This window comes from Psammomys obesus, unplaced genomic scaffold, assembly GCF_907164565.1.
Source record: "Psammomys obesus unplaced genomic scaffold, mPsaObe1.curated_primary_1811, whole genome shotgun sequence".
NCBI classification, from domain to species: domain Eukaryota; kingdom Metazoa; phylum Chordata; class Mammalia; order Rodentia; family Muridae; genus Psammomys; species Psammomys obesus.
This window is the reverse complement of record NW_026585626.1, coordinates 443,203-458,763: the sequence shown is the minus strand read 5'-3', so window position 1 is coordinate 458,763 and position 15,561 is coordinate 443,203. Positions and strand designations below refer to the sequence as shown.

General features: G+C 37.3%; 1 long non-coding RNA gene across 1 annotated transcript; it reads right to left on the bottom strand.

Moving 5' to 3' along the window:
* Positions 1-3,799: 3,799 nt before the first annotated feature.
* On the bottom strand, positions 3,800-12,387 carry LOC129682782 (uncharacterized). The gene is made up of 4 exons (XR_008721042.1): positions 12,308-12,387; positions 11,390-11,503; positions 5,217-5,465; positions 3,800-4,018 (listed from the first exon to the last, which is right to left on the bottom strand). It is a non-coding gene; the product is annotated as an uncharacterized LOC129682782 (long non-coding RNA).
* Positions 12,388-15,561: the final 3,174 nt, after the last annotated feature.

The window sequence follows — 15,561 nt, the reverse complement described above, 5'->3', positions numbered from 1 at the left end:
TTTCCTTTCTTAACAGCTGCCACACAGTCCTGTGTGGCTCAGGCCACATCCACAGACACAAAGCCTATTAGTGTGAACAAGCAGATGCCCTGGCATCAATCCCGGTTGAACTGACCCCAGAAACATTTAGCTTTCCAAGGTAGTTACACTGATATGGTAAGATTCCAGTTCCCAGTACAAGTGCTACCAGCTAGAGAAACTGTTGAAATTGTAGCTGCTGCTTCTCCACTGAGAGCATCCCTGTGATTCAGGGAAGCTCCCTAGCTATGTAGCCTCGATGCCTGATATTTTGATGTCACAGACCATTCACCTTACCTCAACTGGTGGATTCTCTCATTCCTTGGGGCTGTGTATTATATATAAGCCTATGATTAAATACCCATAGTAACTCTAAACTAACTACTGATTCCAAGACACTTAGTGGGGGTCATACCTGTTAACCTCCAGATGTTATTTATATAAGGGTCATGCTTCTGTGGGGAAAACATTTTATGAGGTTTACAAGCTACAGCTTTTGACACTCAATGAAGAACAGTAAAATATGTCCCTCATAGCTCTTAGCAATGACCTTGCAATATAGAGCATTATTAGCCTTATTATGGCTCCAAATTTAATCATTCTTTATTTACTTACATAAACCAATTTTCCTCAAAGCGGGACAACTATACTTATAGGGTAATTTCAATGTCATATCTGAAGTGGTTTTTTTTTTTTTTTCAAAAATTTAAAGCACTTCCTAAGTATACTACTAAGAACATTGCGGGTGCTATAATAAGTGAGAATAATTTCAGTGTTTCAAAAACCTGAAACATTTTTAGTAGTATTAGGGCAAACAATGCTGTCAGAGAACAGGCAGCATATACATTTGCAAAATTAAGAAGAAATGATGTCACACAGAAAATTGAGAAGTCATTCCAAGGACAGTTTATATAATTGAGCTGAACATCAGAAGAGATGTTTCTAAAACCAGGATAAGGGAACATGGTATAGGACTCTAGTTCCTTCAATAGTAAAATTTAAATGATGCATCAAAGTTTATGAATCACCCTGTCACAATGGGAGTGCCCATGAATTATCAGATTAGATATTGCTTCTGAGCAATTGTCCCTCTTCTTATTTTCAACCAAAGCTAAACTGGAAGAAAAATGGACCAACACATGTTTCCAGTCAAATACCAACTTTGGTGCAAAACATGTTACAAGAAATAAAATGTGAAACACTTGGAGTGCCCATCACAAGGCTACAGACCCAACTGACGTAATTTTCTTCTGCATTAACAAGCATGACTTGAAGGGTTGGTCATTCCATATGCTGAAACAGCTTAAACCAGTGGGTTATGAAATACCTGTGAATCCAGAACAATCTGGGACTTTTAAGATGGGAAAATGAAGCTAACACTATTTGGCAAAGATTAAAAACATACTTATGTTATGACTTGACTTGGAAATGAGATTTCTATAGATTTAAAAGTACTGTCATTTCAGCTTCAAAGGACAGAACACCTGAGTTAGAAGGAACAACAACTCTGAGTGTAATATAACTATGTGAGGCTACTGAGCACAAACAGAATGCAGATAGACACTATGTCAGACTTTGCTCTTCCAGAGGGAATCGGCATAATGAAGTCTGTGAATTCTAAATATATATATATATATATATACATATATATATATATATATATATATATATATGTATATATATATATATATATATTGTGAAATCAATCTTTGGTCTATGAACAATTAGATATTTGGGTAAATGGCAGCTTATCAGTTTTAAGTTTCAAAGAAGAGAGCTAAGGACTGGAGGAAGAGGAAGAAATGCAAAAGTCTAAATGTAACAATGGTCTACATCAAAGCAGCAGCAAGAAGCTAGAAGAAATCTCAAAGGGAAATAAGTTGCTAGCACTATATGCCAATGGAATTTGGAATTTAAGTCCATACAGGTTAATTATAGTAAAACAAAAATGATTTTTTTCTGAGACTGATGATATTCTTTGTGTTTTTTTTTCAACCAAAAGTTGTAGACATATGATCAAAGAGAAAACAGTGATCAACACCTTATAATAAAACAGTGACTATACATCAACATGGAATAGACTAAAATATTGCAGTTATTTAAGTCAACTGCAAAATGTGTTTAAGGCTTGCTAATATAGTTTAGGCAACTTCAGCAAGTTATTAAAATTATTATTATAACCCCATAGGTAATTGTGGAAATATAAGACAACAAGTACTGGACAAAAGTTCACCAATAAACTCACATGCAGATCAACTCAACAGGAGTTAGCCAAAGAAAAAGTCAGTGGATTTGGAAACTGGTCAAAAAGAAGTTATGGAGAGTGAGATGGGACATAAGAGTTAAAAAGTACAGGCACCATGAGAGAGTAACAGTAATTGAAGTGAAGTTTCAGAATTAGGCCATAGAAAGCAAGGCAATATTTGAAGAAATAAAATCATTCAGAAATTTTCTGAAATCAATCAAATTAGAGACTCAAGAAGATTAAGAAAACCTAAGTATAAAATTACACATAGGTAATAGTAAACACCAACCTAAAAAGAAAGTTTAGATCCCAAGAAAATGACGTTATTTAAAGGAGAACAAAGTTGCATATGTCCATAAATTTCTTACCAGAAAAGATCAACTTTACATGCTAAACGACCCCAGTGTCTCCTAAGTTCATATTACATTGAGCACTTATTCTGAAATAAATATAAAATATGCATAATTTCAGATAAAGATTTTCATAGAAAGAAATTATGATAAAGTTTTTAAAGCTGATGTGGACGAATTTCACATACTTACTAGAAGTCATGGGAAAAGAGTGGACTAGCGGATTTCTTTAAAAATAAGGAGAAACCTGGGTAAGATGCTCAACCCTCATTCAGAAAGGCAAATGGGATAGACAAATTGGAAGATGGAGAAAACAGGCAATAGGACAGGAGCCACCACAGAGGGCCTCTGAAAGACTGCCTAGCAGGGTATGAAAGCAGATACCTGAGACTCATAGCCAAACTTTGGGCAGAGTGCAGGGAATCTTATGAAAGAAGGGGGAGATAGAAAGACCTGGCGAGGACAGGAGCTCCACAAGGTGAGCAACAGAACCAAAAATCTGGGTCAGGCGTCTTTCCTGAGACTGCTACTCCAACCAAGGACCATGCATGGAGATAACCTAGAACCCACCCCTGTACAGACGTAGCCCATGGCAGCTCAGTGTCCAAATGGGCTCTCTAGTAAGGGGGAACAGGGGCTGTCTCTGACATGAACTCAGGTGCTAGCTCTTTGATCACCTCCCCCTGAAGGGAGCCAGCCTTACCAGGCCACAGAAGAAGCCAATGCAGGCAGTCCTGATGAGAGCTGATAGAATAGGGTCTAGGAAAGGACAGAAGGGCCTATCAGTGGACTTGGGAAGGGGCATGGAAGGAGAAGAGGGAAGGAGGGTGGAATTGGGAGGAGAAGAGAAAGAGGTCTATAGCTGGTATACAAAGTGAATAACTTGTAATAAATAAAAAATTTCAAAGCCCAGCATTAATGATTGCATGAAGGAGCCTCGTGTCATCAGAAATTCACATACAACCGTATATTCACTTGAAATCTGTCTGAATGTCAGCTATGGAGTGCTCAGGGAGAAAGGAAATTCTGGTGGGAATAAAACATTCTAGCAGAAAAATAAGTCAGAATGTGAAGAGTCTATGTGATGCAGAGAGCAGTGAGGGTTTGCAATAGCCCTCGGCCGAGAGTGAGTCAACAGGAGACAGAAAGTTAAACAAACATTTTTCATTTCCAACCGTTTATTTCATTTAGCTATAACATGTGTTCAACGAAAATCAATTCTGTAACATCAGCAGTTCCATCAATACGCAAATACAATATACTCTCAGATGTATGTTCAGCATTAGACAAGAAGCAAGAGGAAACGTGGCATTCACCCACACAGGGGCTCCAGGTTGCTGTCATCTGGATCTTCCCATGTAAGTTTGCAACAGTGAAAATAACATGCTTCTGGTTGTCATGGCTTCTGTGACCAAGTAGATAAGGTCATATGTAAGTCTCAGTGTGTCACCATGCAAACAAAAGATCCCCTCCCACCCCGGGAGTGCCTATGGTTTCTGTGTGTCAAGGAAGTTGGAATAGGTTTACCTCAGGAACAAACCTGAGAACAACTTTTATCTACCTTCTGAATAACTGGTATCAGAAGGTGCTCTGAATGTGACTATTTTGACCAGTTGCATTTTTATTCATGCAGTTATAGAAGCAGAATAAATGCTTTTGTAAATCTAATGCAAGTTAGGCTGCAGTCTTTACTTCTCAAATGTATGATTCACAAATTGTACTCCTGAGTGTATTTGACTTTCTAATTTTAAGATGTGCAATTTCATCTTCAAAACAGACTATAACTTATTATTTTAAATCATAAGAAGCACTAAAATATGTGTAAATAAAAATGTAGTATATAGTAATTCGGTGAAGTCAATACAATTGTATTCTTAGGAACCAGTTAAGCTAATGAATCCAGTATTCTTGTTGAATTAAAAATGTATAATGGGAGTTGCCTTCCTTTCAACTTTGTCTAGTAAAATTAATTTATAGTAATTGGAGTTTGAAATAGAATGTAATTTATTATTGTCCTGTAATATATCAATTACTAAATGAAGGTTGAATATGGTGCCAAACATAGTCACAGAATTTGAAAAAAAAAAAAAAGGCTTCTGTTTCCCAAGGACTTGGCTTAAGATGTGAAGCAGAGGATATATCCTATTAAATTAATCGTAGTGAAACAATCCATTAAGAGTTTACAGTATCCCCTGTTAAGTCTTTCTAATATAAAGATAGCTAGAATCAAGAAAGTTTGAAAAATACTATTCAACTGTTTTATGGACTTATAGATTAAATGAACCAACTGAAAAACAAATATCTATTTCACATCCCAACATTTTAAAATTTATTTTTAATCTATATATTTACTTTATATCTGAATCATAGCCCTCTTCTTCCTCTCCTCCTGGTCCCTGTCTCTTATCCTCTTCATCCTGTCCTCCCTCGCCTTGTCTTCAGAAAAGGGAAGTTGCCCCTTTCTGCCCATCTCAGCACATCAAGTCACATCAAGACTAAGCTCCTCCTCAGCCACTAAGGCCAGGCAAGGCAGCCTGGCTAGGACAAAGTGATTGAAAGCAGGTAAGAGAGTCCATGTCATAGACAGCACACACTCAACTTACATGAAGATCAAAATGCCCATCAGTTACATGTAGGTAGGGGATAGAGGTCAAGTCCATGCATGATCTTTGGTTGGTGTTTCCATCTGTGTAAGCTGTCTTGGGTCTAGATTATTTGACACTGTTGGTCTTCTTGTAGCATTCTTGTCCCTTCAAGGTACTTCTAACCTTCACTCACACTCTTCCTCAGGACTCCCAGTCTCTGCCTGATGCTTGGCTGTGAGTTTCAGAATTTGATTTGATCTAGGAAATCTAAACAGAGTTAAAAACCTTATATTCTAATCCTTCGACTATATGTTGAAACAGAGTTGTCTTCTTTGAAAAATTTATTCACAGTTGCAGATTCACCACACAACCAAAACACAGTACTTCTTAAAGTTATTGTTGTTTGAATATCTTTGATTATGGGTCACCCCCTAGACTGCTATCAAAGAACAAGTGGTTACACCCTTATGACCACATTTGTTTTTTCTCCAGCAGCTGCCAGTTGCCCATACATCTTCAACTCCTATTGGGATTTTGTGACCACGTCACCTCATCATGTTGGAATTTTTTTTTTTTTACACAGGGTTTCTCAGTGTAGCCTTGGTTGTCCTGGACTAACTTTGTAGACCAGCCTGTCCTTGAAGGCTCTGCTACTCTGGGTTCTGGGATTCCACACATGTGCCAGCACCATGCCTGGCTTATGCTGGGACTTATTTTTTTTTTTATATTTTTTTATATTTTATATTTTTTATATTTCTTATTTTATTGTATTGTATTTTTGCTTGAACTTGTAACGACTTGCGCACGCTCTCACACTGATAGGTTTTCAGGTGTACAAAAGCATCCTGTGTCCAGAGAATCTCTTTCCTATATATTCATCCTGAGATTCTGGCTCTTATATTATTTCTAGTCATCTTCCTTGGAAATCACAAAGCCTTAGGAGTAATGGCATATAATATATGCCACACTAACGATAAGAAAGGTTGTTGATTACTTTTTTCTCCTTTAATCTGTATGGCACCTTCCATCTCTATAAAAGATAGACAGTAGGGATAAACTCCCCTGTAATGACCGGGTTTTATTGTCAAGTTCTAGAGGTAACTAAGAAGAATTTCAATAACCTGAAATATTTGGGGGTCTATGTTACCACTCTGAACAAAGGCTGAAAAACAGTAGTCCACTTCTGGTAATGAGGTTTTTGCTTGGCAGCCTGACATGTATATTAAAGGGATTGCCTTCTTGTTATAGATTACTTTATTTGAACTATTTGATCAATTGTTTTTTATTTTATTTTATTTTATTTTATTTTATTTTATTTTTCAAGACAGGGTTTCTCTGTGTAGCCTCAGCTGGCCTGGACTCACTCTGTAGACCAGGCTAGCCTCAAAATCACAGAGACCCACCTGCCTCTGCCTCCCCAGTAGTGGGATCATAGACATGCACCACTGCACCAGCACTATTTAAACTATTTCTATATAGGTATGTACATGTATTTTAGGAAGTTTCTCTGTAGTAGGTTTGCATGCAAATTTTTGAAAAGGCCTTTTATGATGTTTGTATTTCTGACTAATCAGTCTACTATATCATCTTCACAACACCTAATATTAGAAGATCCAATATTAACGATTGCCCCTTTAATTCTATCTTCTCTCCAATGATCACCACCACACATTTACTCATTTACTTCATTCTATAGGTTATTCAAATCAAACATTCAAAACCAATGATTGAAGGTATCATTGATATATTTAAGGAAATATATGACAAGTCTCCCTTACTTCTGTTTCCTCACTTAGCATGACTGTATTGCACTTTATCCATCTATCTTTCAGTTTTATTATTCCTGTAAAGGAGATCAAGGGGATACAAATTGGAAAGGAAGAAGTCAAATTATCACTATTTGCAGATATGATAGTATATATGAATGTCCAAAAAAATTCCACCAGAGACCTCCTTCAGCTGATAAACATCTTCAGCAAAATGGCATGATAAAAAATTAACTAAAAAAAAATCCTGTTTACAAAGACAAAAGAGATGAGAAAGAAATTAGAGAAACAACATCTTTCACAATAACCACAAATAAAATAAAGAACCTTGGTGTGATTCTAACCAAGCAAGTAAAAGAGCTGTTTGAAAAAAATCTTCAAGTCTCTGAAGAAAGAATTAGAAGAAGATAACAGAAGATGGAAATATCTCCCATACTCATGGCTTGGCAGGATTAACATAGTAAAAATGGCCATCCTACCAAAAGCAATCTACAGATTTAATGGAATTCCCATCAAAATACCAACACAATTATTTACACACCTTGAAAGAAAAATTCTCAACTTCATGTAAACAAAAAAAAAACCCAAAAACAAACAAACAAAAAAAAAACAGAATTGCTAAAATAATCCTGCACAATAAAACATATTCTGGAGGTATCTCCATCTATGATCTCAAGCTGTACTACAGAGCAACAATAATTTTAAAAAAGACACGATACTGGTATAGAAACAGACTGGTGGATCAATGGAATCAAATAGAAAATCTAGAAATAAACCCACACACCTACAGATACTTGATTTTTGACAAAGAAGCCAAAACCATTCAATGGAATAAAGACACCATCTTCAACAAATGGTACTGGCCTAACTGGATGTCTACATGTAGAAAAATGCAAATAGATCCATATGTATCATGCTGCACAAAACGAAAGTCCAAGTAGATCAAAGGCCGTAACATAAAACCAGACACACTAACCTGTTAGAAGAAAAAATGGGGAAGAGCCTGGAATTCATTGGCACAAGAGACAACTTTCTGAGCAGAACACCAATATTACAGTCTCTAAGATCAACAATCAATAAAGGGGACATCATGAAACTGAAAAGCTTCTGTAAAGAAAAGGTCACTGTCCTTAGAACAAAACAACGGCCTACAGACTGGGTCTTCACCAACCCTACTTCTGACAGAGGTCTAATATCTAAAATATATAAAGAACTCAAGAAGTTAAACAGCAGGAAATCAAGTAATTCAATTAAAAAATGGAGTACAGAGCTAAACAGAGAATTCTCTGTAGAAGAATATAGAATAGCAGAGAAACACTTAAAGAAATGTTCAACGTCCTTAGTCATCAGGGAGATGCAAATCAAAATGACCCTGGGATTTTACCTTGCACCCATCAGAATGGCTAAGATCAAAAACTCAAGTGACAACACATGCCGGAGAGGATGTGGAGAAAGAGGAACCCTCCTCCATTGCTGGTGGGAATGTAAACTTATACAACCTCTTTGGAAAGTTACCTGGTGCTTTTCAAAAAATTAGAAATAGTGCTACCTCAAGATCCAGTATACCAGTCCTAGGCATATTTTCAAAATATGCTCAATTATACAAGACCTTTGCTCAACTATGTTCATAGCAGCTTTATTCTTAATAGCCAGAATCTGAAAACAGCCATGATGTCCCTCAACTGAAAAATGCATACAGAAATTGTGGTACATTTACACAATGGAATACTACTCAGCAATTAAAAATAAGAGACATGAAATTTGCAGGCAAATGGATGGAACTAGAAAGATCAACCTGAGTCAGGTAATCCAGAAGCAGAGAGACACACAAATTATACCCTCACGTATAAGTGGATATTAGACATTTAATATAGGATAAACATAATAAAATTTATAGTTCTTAAGAAGCAAAACAACAAGGAGGACCCTAGAGAAGATGCTCAATGCTCATTCAGAAAGGCAAACTGGATAGACATCAGAAGAGGGAGAAAAGAGCGAACAGGACAGAAACCTACCACAGAGGGCCTCTGAAAGGCTCTACCCAACAGGGTATCAAAGCAGATGCTGAGACTCATAGCCAAACTTTAGACAGAATGTAGAGATCTTATGGAATAATGAAGTGGGAGGGATAGAAGGACAAGGAAGGGACAGGAGCTCCACAAGGAGACCAATGGAGCCAAAAAATCTGGGCCCAGGGGGGCCTGCAGAGGTTGATACTCCAACCAAGGACCATGCATGGAAAGAACCTAGCCCACTGCTCAGAAGTACCCCATAGACTCAGTCTCCAAGTGGGTTTCTAGTAATGGGAAAAGGGTCTGTCTCTGACATGGACTCAGTGGCAGGTGAGGCTGTATCAGGACACAGAGGAAGACAATGCAGCCAGTCCTGATTAGGCTCGATAGGCTATGGTCAGATAGAACGGGAGTAGCATAACGGGAGAAGAAGCAGGGAGGGTAGGATTGGGAGGAGATGAGAGAGGGGCTACAGCTGGGATACAAAGTGAATAAATTGTAATAAATGATAAATTAATTTAAAAAAATACAAAAAAGAAGTGGATAATATTCCTTGCTGAAATGCACATTTTTGTTATCTATTCTTTTTATGATGAATATTATGTTTTATGCATTTTGAGGCAATTGTAATATGAGCATCAACTGATGAGCAAGTATCTGTATAAAAAAATATAAAGTCCATTGTGTATGTGCTCAAATGTGATATAGATGAATAATGTGGTAACTAGAACTTTTGAGTAAATATTTTCATCAGTCCATCATGTTCCATGCTTAGAACATCATGTAGTATCGAAAAACTGCTTGTGACAGAGAAAAATTAATCCAGCTTTAATGAAGTATGAGCAGTACAGCACAAAACAGAAAGGGCAATGGAAAGAGTTAGACTTGAAAAATAAAAGCAATTTCTCTTTGTTCAATGTTGTTTTTATCAAATGTTAAGTTGAGGTCTTGTGTTCTGGATTTTTTCAGAAACTAGATTTAAGAACTTTATGTGCTAACAAAATAATTCTAAATGGGAAATAATGTGACAAGGTGACATCATAGCCTTGCACTATGTACAATGTTATGTCATTTGGGTGTTATTGTATCAGTTTCTCCATGGTCAATGCAAAGAGCCAAATTAGTGTTGATTGCACAAAAATAATGTAAAACTCACGGTTGTGTTCTTCTTAAACACAAATCATAAACGTTGGTTATTTATGTGTGTTTGTGTGGATGTCTTTTAGACATCTGCAATAGTGCAATGTGTCACACAACCTGGCATAGCAATCTCAATTTATCTTTCAGTTCTTTTCTACTCTAGTTTCTTACAACTCCACACTCAATGTGGTAAAGCTAGGAGGCAGAGAATTCTAGAACACTATTAGACTGATCTTTCACCTTCTCTTAATCTACCAAATAAGTAAGGAAAACACCTATATTACTATTTTCCCATAATAGTAATAGTAATGTTTCTATATCCTTCACCTAATAGTATGCCCTTACTAGTAGATGAAGGTTGTTTTTAAACCAAAAACCACAGGTGTGGTGATCATCAAATGCTCAGCTGAAAAAACAAACAAACAAACAAACAAACAAACAAACAAACAAAAAACCCCACACCGTAACACAAGTCCTGAGGAATGGTATACTATTTTGTGTGATAAGTTGCTTAGCACTTATAAAGGTTTGACTGAGTAGCAGGATGCATGTAAGACAAAGTTGAAGAAAATTTGTTTTAGCTAGCCAGTAAGTTGCTCACTGTACTTTTTTGTCATTTTAATTTCACCAACTCTTTAGATTATTCAAGATAATATATCTAAACCAACTTTATTGTCATTGGAATTATGTTAAAAAAAACAATGGTATTAAGCAAAAGTTAATTGGATGAAATTTTTCACAGAAACAGAGAGAAGGTTTACTAAAGAAATAATGATGTGAGTACAAACAGAAAAATAGTAGTAGATGAAGTCCCAGAGAAAGATTCACAAACTGAGAAGGAATGGGAATTCTACCCTCTTTGTGTTAGTAATCTTTCTTTTTTTTTTTTCTTTAGGTTGGATTTTATTTGGATTTTTTTTTCATGTAGACTTATGAGTGACATTTACTATAGCTTTTCTTTTCTTTTTTCTTTTTTCTTTTTTCCCCTGTTCTATGAGACCTATCAGCCTTGTCCTTATCCAGAGATCACAGAAAACTGGGTGCTCTACCACTCTTTGCAGATCAGGGCTCATCTGTCTCCTCCAATGGGGTCTGGAACATCTTCCAGGCTCCGTGTGGCCCACGGTTTTCCAGTGCATCTGCTCTAACCATTCCTGAACACATAGATTACAGATTTTGCCTCGAGGCCCGAAACTGAAACTAGAGGAACAGGGAACACATGCACAGACAAACAGACACAGACAAACAGAAACAGAACCGTGTGCTCACTTACTGGCCAGTGTTCAGCTCCACATGCCGAGGGCCTTAGGGGATCTTGGGGATCTGGAATGAGTCCCCAAAATTATGTCCAGATCTTAGGGTCCCCAAAGACTGCCAGGAGCTGGACCTCGAATGCAAGAGCAAGATGCTTTATTCGGGCTTAAGCTCAATTTGGGTTAGTTTAGACAGTGCAGTTACCACAGTAAACACTAGATGTCAGATTTTAGTTTTAGATTATTTTCAACAAACGGCGTACTTGAATTATTTCTAGTAGTTTCCTTGGAATTTTGCAGCATTTTGAAGTATTTTTAGAACATTCCTAGAAGCTTGATTACCACATTGACACATACGAACATTTAAAAATCATGGTTTATAAAACAAAACTCTTCATTCAAATTACTTTGACAAATTGTTCCACTTGATTTATCTAGGAGCTGAAAAGTATTTTTTTTTAATTATAAACACCTTAAAAACTAATTTAAATGTTTTCTGACTGCTAACCTATTGAGACAATAAATCTGAGACTTTTTTTTTCAAATATTTCAAAATTTTCCAAGTAATAGAATGTCAGAATATTAGATGTTGCCTTAAGGGTTTTTTGTTGTTGTTGTCTTATTGTTTGTTTGTTTTTAAGATTTATTTATTTATTACGTATACAATGTTCTGTCTGCATGTATGCCTGCACTCCAGAAAAGGACACCAGATCTCATTTTAGGTAGTTATGAGCCACCATGTGGTTGCTGGGAATTGAATTCAGGACCTCTGGAAGAGCAGCCAGTGCTCTTAACCTCTGAGCCATCGCTGCAGTCCTACTTGTTGTTTTTGTTGTTGTTGTATGTTATCTTAAATTTCCTGTATCCTGAGAAGCCAGGCATGGTGTGGTGGCACACACGTTCTGCCCCAGCATGTGAGAGGCAGAGTCAAGAAATACCTGCGAGTTGATGCCAACTTGGTCTACATAGGATAGGAAGCTCTAGGCCAGTGAGGGCTACATAATAAAACCCTGTTTAAAAAAAAAAAAAATTAAAGAAAGAATGATCTCTGACAAAATAGCTTAAGGAAGATTTTCTTCTGACTAGTGCTTTGAAGTTCCGTCCATCATGTTGGAGAAATCAAGGCAAGAGAAGACTGAAGCAACTCATCACATTGTGTCTGTTGTCAGGAAGGAAAAAAAATGCAATGAATTTTGTGCCCAGTTTACTTTCTCCTTTCTATGTAGTCATATATAAATAATGATAGTGATCTATTTTATACATACATATACATTATTTCTTTCAATTAACTATATTTTTTGTCTTTTAACCAGAAACTTCAAAATATCTTAATAATTGCTACCTCTTCTATGGCAGGAAAGTCTCATATAATATTTCTGCAGTGAAAGCTTCGGGAACACAGAACACATGTTAGGTGAGGCTAACTTTCTATAATCTTTTCCCAGGAACATGCATAGCGGGTAACTCAAAGTGTTAAACAAAATTCGTGTTGTAAATGTTATCTCATCTGGTAAAGGCACCGGAAGTAGAAGTTTCTGGTTTCTTTGAAGACTCAGTTGTGTCATGTGATGTTTCGGTGGAAGCTGTCCTGTGAGAGGGCACTGTGATATATTGCTTCGAGCTGTCTTGGGCTAGGGTCATGACTTTGCCTGGCTGAAAACATCTCTGGCTAGACTTTGGGAAGAGATACATAGAAGCCTTACAGCCAGTGAGACAATGCTTTTTGGATATACCGACATCACTGCGCTGGTCTTCCTTCTTCAGCACTTCAAGTCGGCAGAGAGAAACGTTCCAGGGAACTTCTTTGACAATCCAACTGAATCTTGCAGCTTTCACCGACTTGTCCTGGTCTACTGAATGCTGATTCATGTTGATGTTTGGTGTTATCTGCTGGTATCCGGACAAAGAAGAATGAACTCACCCCAAGGAGGTACTTCTAAAAAGGTCTACTACCCCTTTTTCCTAAAAACCTTCTTTCTTCCCTACCTCTTAGAGGGAAGTAGAAGCATTTAATAACCCTAAATAAAGTAGGTTTGTTCAAAAATCTAAGTCTACAGTCACCTGCCACCAAGACTGTCCAAGGGGGTATAGCTCTATCCATGGGATCCATATGATGGAAGGAAAGAGGTGGCTCCACAGGTTGTCCTCTGCTTTTCACTAGTGTGCTGTGCAAAGCAAATGAAATGCACATATATGAGTACACACACAAAAATACACACACAAATACAGGCATGCACCCCTTTGACTTCCATTCTTCTGGATATAAGAAACTTATAAAAACCATTCAGGAGATTCTTAGTTTAAGATAACACCGAGGCTGTAAAACTCAAGTGTTTTTTAAAATATATTTTTTAATGTTTGATGATTTAGAAAAACTTACAAGAGTGTCATTTGAATTCTGTAACATCCCTGCAAAGCATTCAGAGAGGGTACTACTTACACTTTGCACAGGTTGAAGTCACAGGAACTTGAAGAAAGTTGTGTTTTTCTTTTCACAGTCAGGATGTATTAGTCACAAGAATGTCAGCTATAAGAAGAAATGTGATTAAGCTCTCCATTAAAATATTTTTGTTATCCAAGATTATTCATAATGAGATTAGCTTTTATTTTTATTGAGTCATTTCACACTTTCTCAAACCTACACTTTGTGCTTATTGATATCATTCATTAAGCTTCTGTTTGGGTGATTCAATCCACCATTTGTAGTAATTTGGTTGGATAAAGTTAGATTTTGTTGTTGTTGTTGTTTTGCCTCACAGTCTGTAGTTGTGAGGATTAAAGAGAAAGGGAACAGAAAAGGAAAAACAAAAACAAAAACCCAAGGAAATGAGATTTCCAGTATTTCATTAAATGGTAGGTTTGTGGGGGGGGGATAAGAGGTCATTGAGGGAGAGGAAATACAATAGAATTGCAGTTCTGCTAACCATTAAGAATCCTGTATTATATATGGGATAATCATACTAAACCAAAGGAGGAAGACCCTGGGTAAGATGATTAATCTTCATTCAGAAAGGCAAATGAGATGGACATCAGAAGAGGGAGAAAACAGGGAACAGGACAGGAGCCTATCACAGAGGGCCTCTGAAAGACCCTACTCAGCAGGGTATCAAAATGTATGCTGAGATTAATAGCCAAACTTTGGGCAGAGTCCAGGGAATCTTATGAAAGAAGGGGGAGATAGAAAGACATGGAGGGAACAAGAGCTCCACAAGGAGAGCAACAGAACCAAAAAACTGGACACAGATGTCTTTTATGAGACTGATACTCCAAACAAGCACTATGCATGGAGATAAATTAGTACCCCTGCACAGAAGTATCCATGGCAACTCAGTGCCCAAGAGGGTTCCCCAATAATAGGAACAGGGACTATCTCTGATATAAACTCATGGGCTGGCTCTTTGATCACCTCCACCTGAGGGGGAAGCAGCCTTACCAGTCCTCAGAGGAAGACAAAGAAGCCAGTCCTGATGAGACCTGATAGACTAGGGTCAGATGGAAGGGGAGGAGGAACTCTCCTATCAGTGGACTGGGGGAGGGGCATAGGAAAAGAAGAGAGTGGGAGGGTAGGGTTGGGAGGGGGTAGGAGGGGCTATAGCTGGGATACAAACTGAATAAACTATAATTTTTAAAAAAATAAAAAGAAACACAGGAACGAGAAATCAGAGTTAAGAAAATGAAGGAACTGGGTACGGTAGCACCTACTTTTAATTCTAGCAAAGGATCTCTGTAAGTTTGAGGCTAGCCTGCTCAACATAGCAAGCTTCAGGATAGTGAATACTGCATACAGAGACCCTGTGTAAAAAACAAGAGGAAGGGAGGGAAAGAGGAAGGAAGGAAGGAAGGAAGGAAGGAAGGAAGGAAGGAAGGAAGGAAGGAAGGAAGGAAGAAAAAGAGAAAGAAAGAAAGAAAGAAAGAAAGAAAGAAAGAAAGAAAGAAAGAAAGAAAGAAAGAAAGAAAGAAAGAAAGAAAAATAGAGGGAGAGAGGGAGAATGAGAGAGAGAATAATAAACAGTAGTAATCTTGGACACTTGGGTTTTGATATGATTGGGGAATATGCTGAATAGATATCCAGGAGAAAATTCATCAGGAGTTTTTTTAGGTCAAATTGTAGTAAGAAACAAACTCCAACTCTTCACTGAATTAGAAAAACAATGGTGATTTCTTTCTCTGGATATGTACCAGCTGTTCCAGC